We start from the raw sequence: 13,524 nt of genomic DNA, 5'->3' as shown, positions 1-13,524 counted from the left end.
ATGCCAAAAAGCCCATACAACCCTGCTGTAGACTCTGTCTCGCCCTGGCAGCAGAGCAGAAGGCTGATCCAGATCTGGTACCCTCGCCATACACCGTAAGCACTCCCCACTAGGGTCTCGTATTGTGACATCCCCATTTTCATGGCCAGAAAAGACCGATTTGTTTATACTTTATTTTGAAAATCAGAGTAACCTTTTAAAGAAAAGAGTTGTGGAATTTGTTCCCTGAAAAAACATGATAAATACGTTATCAAAGCATCTCCGAAGAAATATATTTTATTCATTTTAAAACATTGGGATGTCATCTTCAATATAGAAACATAAGCATAAACATAAATTACATTCATTATCACTAGTGATTTATGTCTCTTTAATCTCTCAATGTAATGTAACTTCATATCGACACCTGTGATACAAATAAACTGAGTGGGTCAGATTGGGAAACCTGGTGAGTACATAGGGTTTTCAACCCACAATAATATAATTATTATGTTTAATCATCAAACAATTAACCTAATTACCCATCCCTATTATCTTCGTTATTCTTAAGGGTCTACCCTAAGAATCATTTATCCTGCATTCGTTCATTCCGAAGTCCGTCGCTTCCAGGGTTCATATGACAGGCACTAAGTCCATAGCTGCCAATGCTCGTTCGTAAAGCACTAAATCCATAGCTGCTAATCTTCAATTATCGGGCACTAAGTCCATAGCTACCAACGTTTATCTAACAGGTACTAAGTCCATAGCTACCAACGTTTCTCTAACAGGTATAGCTACCAATGTTTATCTAATAGGCACTAAGTCCATAGCTGCCAATGTTATTTATTAGGCACTAAGTCTATAGCTGCCAATGTTTACTCATACCATCTTTCATCTCTTATCGTTCATCTACCCATGTTTTACCCAACATATTCGTAGATATAAAATACATATACAATTTAAATCATTTAAAACATGTATAAAATCGTTCATCCAGCATAGAAAGCAAGTATTCAAATAATATGCACACATAGCACGTAATTTATATAAAATACTTCATATCTATGTGTAAGATGAAAGTAACTATGCACTCACTTGTTAAAGTAACGACTCGAAATTCGAGCAGCGCTTCACTTCTTAACAATATGATTTCCTTCGACGAAACCTAGTATTATTACCACTAGATTTTAGTCTAATATTTATTGCGACTAATTATTAGTCTAGATTCGTCATTAACTCAGAGTCTACTTCATGATCTATCAAGTAAGGAACAACCAGGTAGGATCATATCGAAGGTAGGGTCCGTTTGGTATACGAAGTATACTGTTTGGAAATCCCACTTTAAACACCTCACTAAATCACAGCCTAGATATCATCCCCGTAAGTAGATCAATCAGTATAACGACTTTGAATCACTAATAAATTTTATTTATAGGTTCATAATAACGATATTATAAGCTATATTTAAAGTAGGGTTGCATAACTTACTTAGCTAGGAGCCGGGCTCTGTAGGGGAAGAACTTTGTCGCTGAATCTTTCTAAGAATGATTCTTGCAGCGCTTCAGCGCTCACCTTAATATACTAAAAACTACAGAAAGAGAAGTCGAATCACGAGGGACCGAAATGTTCGGGGGATAAGAAGAGAAAGACTCTTGAATCAAGAGAATGGTGCAAGAAATATGAGAGCCTAGAGGCTCTTATTTATAGTAATTAAATTTTCAAAAACCACCCTCTATATTTACTTAAATGACTAAACACCCCTTTATAATACTATTTTAAATAGATTTAATGATATTTGTACTAAACTAATGACGAAAGTACTCAACACTAGTCTTATAACGACCGCATCGTCGATACCTTTCTAATGATATATACATGTGTGTGTGTGTGTGTGTGTGTGTATATATATATATATATATATATATATATATATAGATGATTTACACTTTATTTTAATACGTAAATGTGCTATTAAAAATTATAACTCGTTCATACGAACTTCGTTTTTGACGTTATTTATATCCACGCGTTGGTATTTACGAGTACTACAACTTTCATTTAGACGCCGTCGGCTAATTCTCATTCTATCTTAGATATACAAAATTGTATCGAATTTATCGCGCTCAAAGAGTAGGGACTAAGTTTCGTCCATATCTTTAACATACGAGCTCTAGTATCGATGTTCTTTATATCCACGTATTGGTATTTATGAGTACTACGACTTTCAATTAGACTCCATCGGCTAATTCTCATTCTATCTCGGATTTACAAATCTATATCGAATTCGCCGCGCTTGAAGAGCAGGGACTAAGTTTCGTCCATATCTTTCGCATACAAGCTCCGTTTTTTACTGTCTTTTTATCGTTGAGATCCTATTAACGAGATCTTCAATTCTTATTTAGACTGTTTTGGTTAAATATCGACCGATCTAAAATTCGAATTTCGGGCTGTGCAGTGCTATGTTAAATCTTAGAAAAACCATAACTTCCTCATACGAAGTCAGATTTGGACGTACTTTTTATGCACACTCTAGGTTTAACATATACTACAACTTTCGTTTAGATCGCTAAGGCTAGAAAGTATTTTATCGTAAATTCACTTTTTATGATTTCCGGTGTCGTACCGGATTTGCCGTAAAACTTCGACGGGTCATAACTTCTTCGTTATAACTCGGATTTCAACATTCTTTATATGTACGGAACCCTTGTGACATATACTATAACTTGGTTAAGATATTAATTCTAAATAATCTCCCATCAAAAAGTCCTTTTTGACGCTTATTGTCTCTAAAGTGACTAGCCCGAATCTGCAGGCGTTACACGTATGGTCACCATCTGACGCTCACAGTCGATCACAGCTCCGAACCGACTCAACCAATCCATGCCCACTATGACACATACATCACCCGTCGCGATCGGTACCAAGTCTATCGGGAACTCAACACCAAAAGTCTCTAGTACACATCCTCGGAATACATCAGCAACGAAAACTGCATGCTCGTCGGCTATAGAAACCCTCAGAGGTCGACTCAACGCCTCACGTCGGATACTGATGTGATGACTAAAAGCTAAAGACACGAAGGATCGACTCGCACCCGAGTCAAATAACACCAAAGCAGGTACATAACTCACAAGAAAAGTACCTATATACAGCACAGAATAAGCACAACAAATCTCAAAATAATATAAATAAGGAAATACGTATCAGCCACGACATCAGGTGCTGCGCGGACCTCCTCCGCTGTCAGCTGAAAAGCTCTCCCACGAGCACTCGGAGCCTCGGCCTTCACCGACCGACTATCAGTGGCACGCAAAGCAGCAAGAGTAAAACCCTCGGCTTATCCCAGAATGAGCTGAGGGCACTCGGTCTTCCGATGGCCGGTCTGGTTGCAGTGAAAACAAACTGCAAACCCCTTGGGACAATCCTTCGCCATGTGCCCCTCTTTGTCACATTTGTAGCAAATACCTGGCCGACACGATCCCTCCTGACTCTTGCCGCACTTGCCACAAGTGCGGCCCTTCTGGCCCCCAGCTCTCGCATCAGCGGGCTTCGTCCGCTTCGTCGCTGGTTGTGACTGTATCGGCCTCCTGTCCCTTCCTTAGGACTCACCCTCCTCCCTGGCCTGTAACTCTAGCTCAATCTCCCTCCGTCGGGCATTGGTTTGCAACTCGGCCAATGTTCGGTAAGACGAGTTCGCCATGAACTCTCGTATATCCCTCCTCCATATGCTCAGATAACGACTCACACGTGCCTACTCAGTAGACATGTGCTCAGGGTAAAACAGCGCCCTCTCATGGAACATCCTCGAAATCTCAGTCACAATTTTTGTCTTCTGCTTGAGAGACAGAAACTCCTGGGCTAACCGTTCCCTCTCCATCGGGGGAACATACTCGTCTCGAAACAAATGTGTGAACCTCTCCCACGTCACTGCAGCATGGTCTGCAGGAGTAAAACTGGTTGTCACAAACTTCCACCAGTCCTTCGCTCCCAAGCGAAGCTGGTTCAGCGCAAACTGAACTCTCAAGTGCTCGGGGGCATGAACACGTGTAAAAACACCCCTCAATGTCGGAGATCCATCTCATAGGAGCAATTGGATCCTGTGTCCCATCAAACTCTGGTGGCTTCGTGTTGCTGAACTCCCGGAACAACAACGAGTCACCTCCCTGTGGCCTAGCAGCGGCTACGGTTGTGGTGGCTGCAGCAGCAACAGCCTCAGTAACAACAACATAACGCTCATCAAATGTCTTAATCAGTACGATCTTATTAGATCTAAACATCTCTGGTATCGCCTCTTGGATAGCTGCGGCCACCTCCTCATGAATGATTCGGAGGATCTCCTCGTCACTAACACTACCGCCCTCGGGGTTGTGGTGTGTACCCACCATGATGTTTGTGAAACACAACACAAAAATCATCAGAGACTCGCTCGAGCATACTCACACTTGATTTCCTGCCCTTACATGCTCCTTGGTACCCTAAGGATTCTTACTTGGGTTGCATATAGATGTGGTGTTTTCAGTAGTACGGGCCCAATACTACCTTCCACACCAACCTGTAGTGTAACAACCCAAAAATACGGTCTGAAAATTTCGTTTAATTTTATAATAAAAACCATAGTCGATAAACCTCATATAAAAATCATAAGCAATGTATCTCAAAATATTATAACAACTGTCAAGTATATCAGAGTATAAACATCCCAGGCTGAACAAATGATGTGTGCACTGCAATCTTCCCGAGCTCCTCTTTTGAAAACTGAGCACCTGAAACCAAAACTGAAAACTGTAAGCACAAAGCTTAGTGAGCTCCCCCAAACTACCACATACCATACAATAACATATAAAGCACATACTGGGCCTTGCCCACTGCATCGGACCAAACTCTGGAACTGACTTGGGTCTTGCCCACTGCATCGGACTGAAGTCCAGAACTAACTAGGGCCTTGCCCACTGCATCGGACCGAAGTCCGGAACTGACTACGGCCATGCCCACTGCATCGAACCGCAGTCCGGAACTAACTAGGGCCTTGCCCACTGCATCGGACCGAAGTCCGGAACTGATTACGGCCATGCCCACTGCATCGGACCGCAGTCCGGAACTAACTAGGGCCTTGCCCACTGCATCGGACCGAAGTCCGGAACTGACTAGGGCCATGCCCACTGCATCGGACCGAAGTCCGGAACTAACTGAAAATAGCATAACATAATCATAACATATAACATAAACACATATACTACATATTGCATCTGACCGCAGCCCGGACTAACTTGGGCCTTGCCCACTGCATCAGACCGGAGTCCGGAATAACTGAACATATCATATACATAAACTTGTAGCATAAGCATATAACTACTGCATCGGACCAAATTCCGGAACACAAGGCACATAACATAAACATGCATGAATCACAAAGACATCAAGCATACGTACTACTTCTCGGGACCACCCCGGCATCGGACCGAAGTCCGGAAACATATAAACCGTATCGGGCTAACCCCGGCATCGGACCAAAGTACGGAACTACTAACATCTAAACGGGTCGGCATTGTGGCCGTAGACCCGTTCCTACTGGAAGGAAACTCACCTCACACTGCTGAAGTCCCGCTGACAAAACCCTAGCTGCTGGATGACAGATTCCCGAATCTGTCAACATCAAAATAACACCCAATTAATAATTGGGTTCCATCACATATACTCATAAGTCCATGCTTGAGGTAAAAGACTTCTTTACCCCAATCTTAGCTTACTCAAGCCCAAGACCCAATCCAAAGGCCCAAAAGTCTAATAATGGACCAAGGCCAAACTATGGCCCAATTTTCCAAATTGGGCCCAAACCTCTACATGGTCTTGCCTTAAGGCCCAATCATTTACTCTTGGTCCAACTCTTAGCATTCTAAGGGCCCAATACCATATAATCAACAAGGCCCAAACTATGGCCTTTCTATGGCCCAATTTTCTAAATTGGGCCCAAACTCTCCTATGGACCTTACCCTAAAGCCCATTTAATTGTTCTAGTCCATTTGCTTGTTCTTGGATGGCCCATTAATAAACCAATTACCAAAACCCAATCGAAAAGCCCAACTCAAGGCCCAAGTGAAACTAGGGTTTCACATAAAATGACGATTAGGGTTAAGTGTTTCTTACTTAACCCATTAAGGACTTAATCCATTAAGTCCTTTACTCTACTAGATCAATGATATGGAGAAATTGGGCTTAATATGCAATCTAATCTCAATAGCCCAAAAGTGGGTCCAATAAGTCTAAGGCCCAATTACTCACAATTAGGGTTTTCTAAACCCTAATTAGGGTTTACACTCAAACATGGCCCAATAGGCCCAAAATTAATCTTTAAGCCCATTAGGGTTTTGGCTAGGTCCATTAGGGTTTTGCTTGTGGGGCACCACCCACTACCACCTCGGGTAGTGGTGGTCAATGGCGGCTCACGGCGGCGGCCACCACCTTACGGTGGTGGTTACTATTATTTTTATTATTCATTGATAATTACAGTTACAAAGCTTAATCCAAAAATAGACACACACACACACTAACTAACACACACATACACACACACAACCACCCTAGCGGTGGCCGGCGGTGGTACGTGGCGGCAGCCACCACATCATGGTGGTGGTGGTGGCGGTTCTTCAATTTCCAGCCAACCAACTATTACATACAATATCACACTCATCAAAACATTCATACACACACTAAAACGCACCTACACGGCGGCATATGGTGGCAGTGGTATCTTTTGTCTTCCAATCATGTAGCAACACAACACACGAACTTAAAGCTGAAACGCACACCACACAAACCCACAGCCGTCAATCACGACACCAAAACTCGAAAAGAACGAAGGAATGGGAAAAAGAAACGGCATATGACCCTACCAGTGGCTTCTCGGCAGTTCGCGACTCGAGCAACAAGAAAACGACGCATTCCTCGTTCCTCGGTGGCCCTCCGAGTTGTTCCTGACGTCTCTGGCCGACAGCAGCGTCGCGGCGGCGCTCTAGTGGCGAGATGGTCGTTGGCGACCTCGTCTGATCAGAAAACGCACAAGAAGGAGAAAGAGATGGCAGCTGAACTCGGCTTCACACTCCGTCTCCGGTAGCAGGGGTCGTCGTGGCTCACACCGGCGAGGCAGCATGCGAACGGTGGAGCTCAAATCGACGGGAAGTGGCGGCCTAGGAGCTCTCATGGCGGCGGCTGGAGTATTGCATCCTAGGGTTTTAGGATACGATGTGGGGAAGGGATACGGGTATATCCCGTGTCCATTCAAACTTCCATTCCTTTATCCAAGATTAGTCCCTCCCCACCAAATTCATTTCCAATTAAATCCGAAACTTACCTATTAGCCCCCATTACTTCAAAATCTTTACAATTTAAATCCTAATAATTACCAAGCAGTCCTTGCCTCCAAAAATCTTTACAATTAGAGTCTAGAATTTACCATTTACTCCCTGCCTTCATAAATACTTACAAAACTAATCTGTAATTTACACTTTTAACCCTCAACATCTAAAATTCTTCGCAAATCAGTCTGGGACTTACATTTATTAATTTATTTAAATAAACAGGGCGTTACATGTAGTCACCCCAAGTCCTCCTCCTAGGATTCCAATTCACAAGTACTCTATCTCTCACGAATATCAGACTACTCTCTTAGTAGACTCCTCATATACTCATCTAGATATCTCTCCTAGATTATCCCTCGACTCAGAACTCTTTCTAAGTGAATCCTGCTAGATACTCCTACTCAGCACATACTCATGGCAACAACAGATAGCAGCAACTCCTAGGCTAAGGCATCACAAATCAAGCAACTCTAGCCCTAAAATATGAAATACCTAGCCTAGCCTCTAGCATGCATCCCTAACATCTCATAATTATCTCATAACACAAATAAGTAAGGGTATTTTGGGAAATCACCGTTCGGGCTCTGGATGATTGTACACACTGCTCCAACTCGTTTTTCTCTTAAAACTCTTACTCGTTTTTAGAAAAATCATTTCTTTTGAAATTTTTTTCTCAAATCCTCAGTTTGAGTCCAGACACACCCGAAGGTATATCTGAATCCCTCAAACCAAGGCTCTGATACCAACTTGTAACATCGTAAATTTTCAAATAAAATTTTCATTTTAAAAATCACATAATTCTCATGAACATAGTGCGCAAATCCCCAAAATGACAATTTATCAAAAACACATGTTCGTAAATTGTTTAAACAGAATCCAAGATCCTCAAAACATAACTCCGCCTCGTGTGTACAATCAAGTCGGCGCCTTCCCGTGATCCTGAGAAGTACCTGAAACTCATAACACATAACACGGTAAGCACGAAGCTTAGTGAGTTCCCCAAAATACCACACATAACTCATTAGCCTCTCATGGATACATCTCAAATAAGACCCTCCAGTCAATGTGTCTCAGTGGAACCCTCCGGTCCCACAACTCGGGTGGACCCTCTGGTCCTAACTCAGTAAAGCTCAGAATAATACACAACATAAATCACAAAGACATAATGCAGGATATCACAATACTCAATATAAGCATACAAGACCCTCCGGTCACACAAAGTTACCACTCATGGTAAGTATAGTGAGAAGACTTACATCATAAGCAAGCAAATAAATCTCGTACACGAATCACTGATCTAGCCTCCGCCTAACACATATGATAATTATCTCTAATTAACACTCCAATCACAATTCTAAATAAACCAAAGGCTATTCTCTCTCTTTAACTCTTGGTATGGCTAAAAGACCATTCTACCCCTCCATGGTCTTCATAATCCCTGACTTGACCAACCCTAAAGTCAACTTAAGTCAACACTCGAGTCAACAGTCCATGTTGACCCGACTCGTCGAGTGCATCTGTGTGACTCGTCGAGTCCCCTCATTCCTTCAGAAATATCGCAAAAATCCATCTTAACTCGTCGAGTTGTCTCATCAAGTCGCCGAGTTACTCATGTCCAGACTTGTCGAGGAAAACCCTAGCTGACGAGTCAAGTTGGCTCATCAACTCGGCGAGTCCCTTAAGTCTCTTTTCTCATTCAGACGTTTTAAGGCAGATTCACAACCCCAAACTCTAGATCTAGCCTCCTAAGGCTGAGATACCACGTAAAGCTACAATCTTTACGTCCATACATGGCACTTTGGGCTTGAAATGCCAAAACAAGCTCCATTTAGGGTCTTAAGCGTAAAATCTCCTTTAAAGTTGGATAAAGTTGGGACCTTTGGACTCTAGGGACCTCACAAGGTCCGGATCTGAAGTCTCAATCACTTGGTAAGCTCAACACACTCAAAGTCTCAAGAAAAGATGGAAAAAGCCCTAAAACTCCATGAAAACGAGATCTAATCACAATAATGAGCAAGGTGAAGACTTTTTACCTTCAACAGAAGCTATAGATGAAATAACACCATATCCAACAGCTTCTTTTCGTTCCTTGCCTTGATACTCTTCTCTTCTCTTCAAAAGATGCACTAAAATGCCCAAAGATTAGCTCTCTTTCTCTCTTAGCTCAATATAGACGTTTAGGGTTTCACACAGGGGAGTAAGGTGGTTGGTGAAGCGGAAATGAGGCCTTAAGATCCTTTAAATAGGACCCAACCCCGGAGATTTAGGGTTTCCTCACACAGCGCCAACTCGGTGAGTTGGTCCCTCCGACTCGTCGAGTTGGTCATAAAACCCACGTGGCCAATCCGCCTCTACTTGACAAGTTGGGGCATCCAACTCTTCGAGTTGCTCAATCAACTCATAAATAAATATAAAAATATTATACCTGGGAGTCGGGATGTTACATCAGGGGAGTATAAGAAAAATAAGAAGACATGATAAAGTTGTGGGGGCTCCCGATGCCGACGATTGGGAGGTTGCTAGTTATTTTTATTTTATATATTTTACTTCAAGTGTGAAATCTAATATGTTTGGAATCTAATATTGTTTTATTATTTTGTTAGGTTTTTTATCGACTATTTGAGGATATTTTTCAATGTCATAAAAAAGATATCTGGGTCTAAGTATGTGACAACCAATTTATTTTTTGGTGAACTTGTGACAATGCAAGCAAGCATTACCAAAATGTGTGCAAGCATGAACGAGAAAAAGAAATGAATGACAATATCGATGAAAGAAAAGTATGATAAATATTGGGACAACATTGATTATATGAACTTCTTGCTTCATGTTGCAGTGGTTTTAGATCCTCGCAATAAGAAGTGTTATCTAGAGTATTGCCTAGAGTTAATTTATGGCAATGATTCTCTCAAAACAAAAAATATCTTGGAGCGTGTCAATAAGACATTGATGGAGTTGTTTGAACACTTCAAGAACAAAGCACAGAGAGAAAGATGTGAAAAGACAAAGGATGTATCATCTTCTAGACATACAACTGGTTATTTTGATGGTGGGGATGGAGTTGATTTAGAAGATGATTTTGCAAGGTTTTTGGAACAATGTGGGAAAGGGGTTAATAAAACAAAGGTTGAAGTTTATTTTTCAGATGGAATGGAAAAGAGGGTGGAAGATTTTCAGATTTTAAATTGGTGGGAACTTAATTCCATAAAGTTTCCTGTACTTTCAAGTGGCGAGACATGTTTTAGGAATGTCGATCTCTAGCGTAGCATCAGAGTCGACATTTAGTGTTGGCGGGAGGGTGATTGATGCGACTAGAAGCTCCCTTACAGAGAAGACCGCGGAAGCTCTGATTTGCATACAAGATTGGATACGTTCCAGTCCGATTGATATTCAATTTAAAAACATGACGACTGCATATGTGGTAGAATTCGAAAATAAGTTGGGGAAAATAGAACTTGTTAAGTATTTTTGCATAATTATAAGTTTATAATTCAATACTAACCTTTTTTTTAGATGAATTGAGAAATGATGAAGTGATTCACATGGATGAAGATTGAAGATTGAATATTGAACTTGCTTGTAATGACAATTTCAATTTTGTTGTTTGGTATTTGTTTTTGTTTCTAAAAACTTCTTAAAGTTTGGTGTCTGTTAAACTTTTAGCAACAAACTTTTCATGTTGTGTTGGTGTTGTAATTGTTTTTTTTTTTTTTGAGGTATTTTTTAATCTAGGTCGTTAATTTTGTTTCATTTTTTAAGTCATAAAGATTTGCTAAAAAATGGGTTACAACCCCAAACCCACCGGGTTAAACCCAAAACCCATGGGTTGAACCCAAAAACGATGAAACCGACCAACAAACCCAGAAATCGAAACCAACTTAAAACCGAACCCAACAGGTTCTTAAACCCAGAAACCGAAATTTATGGGTTGGGTTCAGTTTTACCCTAAACCGACCTAACCCGGCCATGCTCAACCTTAAAAAATAATAATATAAGAACTGTTATGCGCACTAACACTCCTCTTTAATGACTTAAAAAGTTAAAATCAGTCGAGAAAGTATATGATTCACTTGGTGACTGGTGACCATGTAAACTCTTTATTTTATTTTATTTTATTGTTATGATGTTATCTCCACGAAATATTCCCACACAAATCAAAAGCAAAAGGTATTTCTTTAAACAAATATCCATGCTTTATCAGATCACATGCATCGCCATGCCCCCAGTTGAACATGTTGCCCAATCATGCCAGCTATTAGCAACCCTTGGATTAGCCATCCATCTACATTAGAAATCGAATCCGACGATTCAATTTGTTTCCCTCACGCAATCACATTTTTCAAGAAATATCATTTGTTGGTACACGGAAATTGGTTTTACGGTTAAAAAAAGACTAAACTGCACAAATGGTCCTTGTGGTTTACTCAAAATTGCCACTTTGGTCCAAAAAAGTTTGGACTAGCACCAGAGGTCCAAACTTTTCATTTTGTTGCGGGTTTGGTCCAATTTGCTTTGAACTTTTTTATAATGACGGATTTGCCCTTGCTTTTTCAGTTTTTTTATTTATTTAAATGTTTTTATAATTAAAAGAAAATAAAAAACCAATTAATCTCTCACTCTCCCTGTCCTGTACGAAGCTAACCCAACTCATCTTCTCCAAGCAAACCATAAAAAATGATGATCAGAAATCGATGAAACCAGCAACATTCATCGCAGATGTCTTCCCAACAAGCAAGGACACAACAAGATTCGAGCACTACAATTTCAGAAGACAGACCCTATTTTTGATTTCTTTTGGGGTATAAAAAAGGCACAGAAGACATAAGCCCTTGGGGTTTACATTTTCTTGGGGGATCCACTATTCAGCATCTTCTTTGTGAACCACATTCAATCCAAAAACAATGAAAAGTCTGTGAATTTTTTTGAAAAACACATCCCTTTCTTCATCCACCTTCAGATGTTCTACCCCCAATCTCTCTGTTTCTGATTTGCAGGTGTCATTAAAGTTTGAACAAGAATACCCATAAAACCCAAACAAAAAATAACTTAAAGCTTGAACGATGCTCAAGAACAGGGGAAGAAATCAGCATCGATTACTGAAATCATAAATCCCAAATGGAATAATCAAGAAAAAGAAGAACTCATGAAGACCCAATTCACAGGTCTAAAATCCAAGATCAAATGATTAAGAAACAGAAGAATACATAAACATCCACTTCAAAAATCCCTAATCGATCGATCAAGCAAGAAACAAGAAAACCCACAAAAATCCAACTGGAAGATCAAGCACATCGTATCCTCGTTTCTCATTAGAAAAAGACATCGCACCTAGATAGATTCCAGTCAAAAACACGAGACCCATTTCCTCCAACCCGATTCTCTATGAACACTCCTGTGATCTGGACACGAGACCCATTTGAGACACCTCTTACAAAAGGTTCTTGTACACCCCTGTGATCTAGACCTTCTCTGAGACGCATATACAACGACAAGTTAAATCAACTCCTCTGTGTCAGCTCTTGAAGACGCTTCTTATACGTTTGTTTCTTTGAAATCGATCTCAAAGAAGAGAAAATCCTCAAATCTCACTTCTATTAACATCAATCAAAGCGTCTAGTAGTAATGTTGATCATCGATTTTGATCGGAACATTCAAAGATCATTATCAAGAGTTATTAGGGTTTGGAGTTCTAATTTCTGGTGACGTGTGTGTTTTTTTTTTGAGGAAAAAGACAATCAGGTCAAGAAGAAGAACATGAGAGAGAGAGAAGAGAGAGAGAGATTAATTGGTTTTTTATTTTCTTTTAATTATAAAAACATTTAAATAAATAAAAAAACTGAAAAAGCAAGGGCAAATCCGTCATTATAAAAAAGTTCAAAGCAAATTGGACCAAACCCGCAACAAAATGAAAAGTTTGGACCTCTGGTGCTAGTCCAAATATTTTTGGACCAAAATGACAATTTTGAGTAAACCACAGAGACCATTTGTGCAGTTTAGTCTTAAAAAAAACAATAGTTTTATTTCTTAGAAATGTTTAATGTATTTATATTACATTTATTTATTTATTTTTATAACAAATGTCAAAATTAAAAGAAAAATATAATGAAAGAAAAATATCATGTTATACATGTCAATTATTAAATAGATAAAGAAGATCAATTAAGAAAGTAAAGTAGGAAGAAATTTTATT

Source organism: Lactuca virosa, chromosome 5 (assembly GCF_052849685.1).
Source record: "Lactuca virosa cultivar CGN04683 chromosome 5, Lactuca_virosa_CGN04683_v6, whole genome shotgun sequence".
NCBI lineage: Eukaryota > Viridiplantae > Streptophyta > Magnoliopsida > Asterales > Asteraceae > Lactuca > Lactuca virosa.
This window is presented reverse-complemented; position numbering follows the sequence as displayed.